Below are 5469 nucleotides of genomic sequence, written 5' to 3' on the forward strand. Positions count from 1 at the left end.
CGGCTGGCTGGCATGTGGTGCTGGGGGATCGAACCGCGGTCCCTGGGCTTTTCCAAGCTTGTTCCAAATAGGTGCTTTAGACCACTGAGCCATCTCTCCAGCCCCGGCTCTATGACTTTTTTCCTCTACAGACATAAACAATGAGTTATCACATTCATAACACTAATGTTTCCTCCAGATCCCATGGGCCGAGAACCACCAAAAGCATCCTTGTCATGGTGTACACCTTTGTAGTACACTTCTCCATCTTTCAGATTTTTACTACCTGTTTTTATACTTTCTATTGGTGGTTTTTATTGTTACAGTTTTGTTTTATTTTGAAGAGTAAAAAGAGAGCAAGGAAAACAAAAGCAAAGACAGAAACAGAGTAACATATAATAATACATGTGTTTCAGATTTTCAAAGCAAGAATAGCTGATTAACAGTGATTGATATATTATCTATTTTTATCATCAAATCTGTTGCTCAGATTAACAGATAGAGTTATGCAAGATTGGACATATGTTTGAATATTACCACATGGTTTCAAGAAATCATGATTTTTTCTTGACTCTCATTTTATTTTATTATCTTCGTTAAACATTTACTTAAAAGAGAGTATAGTAATAGTTGATATGACGTTAGAAATGCTTTTGAGTATACACATTTATTTGCTTTCCAACTATCAGCCCCTTTCTGGTCATGACCCAGGATTACTCTATATTGGTTCCCATAATGAACACAATGCCTCACTATTTGTTCAGAAACATGTAAATTGTGTTGTCAGTATTTTTTTTTACTTCTTAGTTCAATATTAGAGGCAATACATAAATGCAAGGACAAACCACATCTTTCTTAAATAGGCAACAGACATACACTTGGTTAAATGTGGGACTTAATGGCAATAATGTGAATAATGCTGGTTGGCCCAACACTAGCTCATACTGTCCTGTTCAGTCTGAATCAACTATTGCTTGAGGCAAATGAAGTTGATTTAGTCCTAGATCCTGTTATGAGTAATCAGAGTATTTTATAATATTACTTCATCGAGAAATCATCCATAGAAATACAAATGACAAATAAATACGTGCAAAATCATTCAACAGCATTAGTTATTCAAGAAAGGCAAATTAAAATGACACTGCCATTCCATCTCACTCGTGAAAGGATGGATATTATGAAGAAATCAACCAGTAACTATTGTTAGAAGGAACGGAGGAGAGCAAACCTTATCCACTGCTGATAGGAATGCAGACTGGTACAACCATCTTGGGAATCAGTGTGGAGAACCCTCAAAAAAACTAGAATTAGTTGTCCCATTGAACTCAGATATTCCCCATCTGGGTATTTCCCAAAAAGTATGGAAAACATCACAGCACAGAAATATATGTACACCCATGAGTATAGCAGCACAATTTGTCAGTTAGATCTAGGAAACAACACAAACACCCATCCACCCAATAAGGCATAAAAGTGATGTGAGATTTTCATACAAAGAATATTATGTAGATGTAAAGCGAGATAATTGCCACACTTTTTTAGATGAATGGCTGCAACAAGAGGCCATGCTCTTAAGTAAAGTAAATTAGACTCACATGTATAAATATTGTATGGCTTCTTTAGTGTAAGAATATGAAAGAGTAAGTAAGATCCAAAGGATACAACAGATACTGGATAAAGGGAGAGAAATGGCTCAACAAGAAAGAATAACTGAGATGGAGGAAAGAGAAAAGAGAGAAAAATTATATACTACTAATTTCTATTTATTTCAAGGAACTGATAGGACATATTATTTGATTAGTTTTATGTGACTATATCGGGTAATATGAGCAACCACTTTGAAGATAATAAGAAAGATTTGTACTAATAGTGTTTGGACAGGATATCATGTCTGCATCTTGTACTATGAATAACTACTATGGAGACAACAATATGCAATGTATTAATTATTGTAACTGTCTTGCTAGCCTGTTCTGAGACTATCTCATTGCTATTTGTTTCTCAATAAAATTAATAAAAATAAATAAACAAGCTATATTTGGCATCAAAAAATAACCATTGTTAATTTCCTATCATCTTGTTTTTAAATTTTCTGTCATTTCTATTGTTCTTTATTCTTTTAAAATAAAGTAAGAAAAGATACACTTAGCAAAAGTGAATATACTGAAGAAATTGGTGACCATAGTTTAAGTAGAACTTTCAATGTGTCCCTGGGGAGATGCATCTGTTTGCTATGCTCTGTCCTCTAACAATTTTCTACCCTAATAAAGAGGCTTGGATTATATAACTACTATCAATGTTAAGAGCAGAACTTAGACTTGTGGAGTACATAATTTATTAAGACTTCAGTCTCATAATAACGAAATCTATGTGACAAGAATTATTAAGACGTATGAGAAAAAATTATACCTGAGAACTATCTAGATCTTTACGTATTTTAGCAGCCATTAGAGTGAGGTAGGAGACCTTGACAAGCTGAATGATGGCATGTGTTATCGTTTGTATCTAGATGTGCCCCCCAACAAAGCCTCATGTAAATCATGGTTCAGTCGCTGCTTGAAGAGCAGGGCATAGCTCCAGGGGTGAGGCCAGAGGACCAGGGCAGAGCATGAGGGGCGGGGTCAGAGGGGCTTGAACCATTAAACTGACAGTGTGGGCCTCCTGCCGCACCCCCAGGCCTGGCGCTTTCCTTTGAAGGTATGGAGTGGATCATTCTGCACATAGCTGTGCCCCAGCCTCTCTTCCAGACCCTGTAGCAGGGAACGGCAGTGTCTCGAGGTCTTTCTCTGTAATTTAGGGTGCTTTAAACTATGAAGCCTCCAGTAGCTCTGACCTAATAAACCTTCCCTTCCCTACGCATAAGTGTTGGGTATTTCTCCCAGCAAGGAGAAAAGAATAACTAAGACAGCATGAGTCATGAAAGTGTGCAGTAGCCATAACATTCTTCCTCCCCCAACAAAAGTTGAATCCTGATGTTTGTTTGTTTGTTTGTTTGAGTGCAGGGTCTACAGGGTCTCACTACACAGATCAGAGTTGTAATAATTCTCCTATTTTCAGCATCCCAAGCTTGGGATTACAAGCGCGACAGAATGCCCAGTCTCTCATTTGCCATCTCAGCGCACCCATGGGGTAGGGCAGGCATGGCACACCACCGATCAAACCCTAGCTGTTGTGCTCTACCTCAGCAGGCACTTTAATCCACGGAGCTATCTGGTTTGCTGGATCCTGATGTTTTTGACAACTTATTTGTTTTAAACTGCTTTCCTCACCTCATAATTTTATGAGAAACCGTCTGAATTTTCCAAAAACAGCACCTTTGCTCCAGATAGCATTCTCTTTGATTTCTCACCACCTTGCAATAACACTGCTCTTACTACGCATGTGGCAGAGTCCAAGTCCTGGGAGCCCTGACAAGATCAGAAGAAACACATGAAGATCATGGCTGTACTTTGTCCCATAGCTTCAAAATTGCAGACTAGAAGTTAAGTCTATTTTGAAAGGGGAGACGATTCTATGCTTCTGCTATGTGAATGGCATCATTAAGAGAATATGCTTGGGATCTACTAATCTAGAAGGGGATCTTCTTCTCTGATTTTTTTGGAAGAAGAATCTTGATCAGTCAAATTCCCTCAGGATTTACCCTCGAACCATGTACAGCACCTTTGGATCTTTTGTCAGTGTCAGCCTTGTGGATGAGTCACGACCATTGCTTGACCAATTTGCTCTCTATAAAAGCCTGAGAGATTATCTTCTCTCCAGGTGACTCTCCTTAGGCTCACTATACATCATTGATCACTTTCCTTTATGGCCCCATAATCTCCTTGATCAGAAAATTTGGGACACCACTTACTTACAGTGTGTCACAGCAGAAGTTCTCTTAAGATATCACGTCTACATCTTGTCCTTTGAATATATACTATGAAGATAAAAATATGCAACCTGTTAATTGTTATAACTGTCCTACTAACCTCTTTCAAAACTATTTCATTGTTATCTTATCTTTTTTCTCATTAAAATGAATAAAAATAAAAAATAAAAAAGGATATTGGATATTTGCCACTTTTCCATTTTTGTGACAAAATTGCTGATGTTGTATAGTTTACAGGAGAAAGAGTTTTATTTATAATACAGTTTTGACACCCATGAGCATGCACCAATGCCAGGTCAGTCTTTTCATGGGGCATCACATAGCCTCTGCTTCTAAACCCCGAGAACACTGCACAGCCTTTTTCAATACAAGCAACTGTGGGAGACAAACCACTACCCAACCCAGCAATGCTATCAGCAAGGAAATTCATTTCTCTCACAAAGAAGGCAGCTCATAAGTTAGTTCCCATTCCTGGGGTAGGATGAAATGCCAGAGGAAAACATCTTATGTGGGAAGTGATTCATTTTTTCTTTTAGATTCAGATCCTGAAGAGTGTTCTGTTGGTTCCAACATGGAAACATGGCAGACAAGAATGGTAGCAAAGCACTGCAGAAGGGCTGGGTGCAGGAAACTCATGGCATCCAGGAAACTCATGGCATCTCAACTCATGGCATCCAGGAAACTGATGTTGACAGAGTCAGAATGGGAGAAACCAGAAAGGGGACCCAACATTCTAAATCATGCTGCTCATTGACTTACTTCCTCCAATGCCACTTTTGTAAGAAGAAAAATTATTTTTTGTGGAACTGGGGATTGAACTCAGGCCCTTGAACTTGCCAGGGAAGTGCTTATTCCACTGAGCCATCTCCCCAGCCCCCAAGAAGAAGAATCTTGATCAGTCAAATCCCCTCAAGATTTACCATGTACAGCACCTTTTGGATCTTTTGTCAGTGTCAGCCTTGTAGGTGAGTCCTGGTCATTGCTTGACCAATTTGCTCTCTATGAAAGCCTGAGAGAATTTTTAGGCCTTTACCCTAGAAACACATTCATCTAAGAACTCACACTCTTGGGTTTTGTGTATTCTGCCAAAATAAATATGGATATACAGGTATTGTTAAGCATGCTGATTTCAATTGCATTAGTTATATTCTAGTGACTGCTACAGGAGGATCAAATTATTTTTTGTAAAAAAAATCCATACTGATTCCCAATGCCTCTACTGATTTATATTTCTACCAGCAGTATAGAAGTGTTTTATTTTCTTCATATTGTCAACTGTATTCATCTTTATGTGTGTGTGTTGTCTTAATGATACCATCGTGACTGGGGTTAAATAAAGTGTCAATGAAGTTTTGATTTACGCTTTCACAATGGCTCAGTAGTGCATATTTTTCATGTGCTTACTATTCAGTTGTATTTCTTTGGATGAGTGTTTGATTGACTCATTTCCATTTATTGATTAAGTCAGTTGTCATTTTGGTGTTAATTCTGTGCACTGTAAGAATTAATCTTTGTTTTTTTTCTACAGTTTTATTGATAAACATATAGCAATGAGACAGTTTCAAATCAAATCGGAAGTACAGTTTCAACAAATAATACACTGCATATATTCTTCTTAGTGG

Source organism: Octodon degus, unplaced genomic scaffold, assembly GCF_000260255.1.
Source record: "Octodon degus isolate 3935 unplaced genomic scaffold, OctDeg1.0 scaffold00206, whole genome shotgun sequence".
Taxonomy (NCBI): Eukaryota; Metazoa; Chordata; class Mammalia; order Rodentia; family Octodontidae; genus Octodon; species Octodon degus.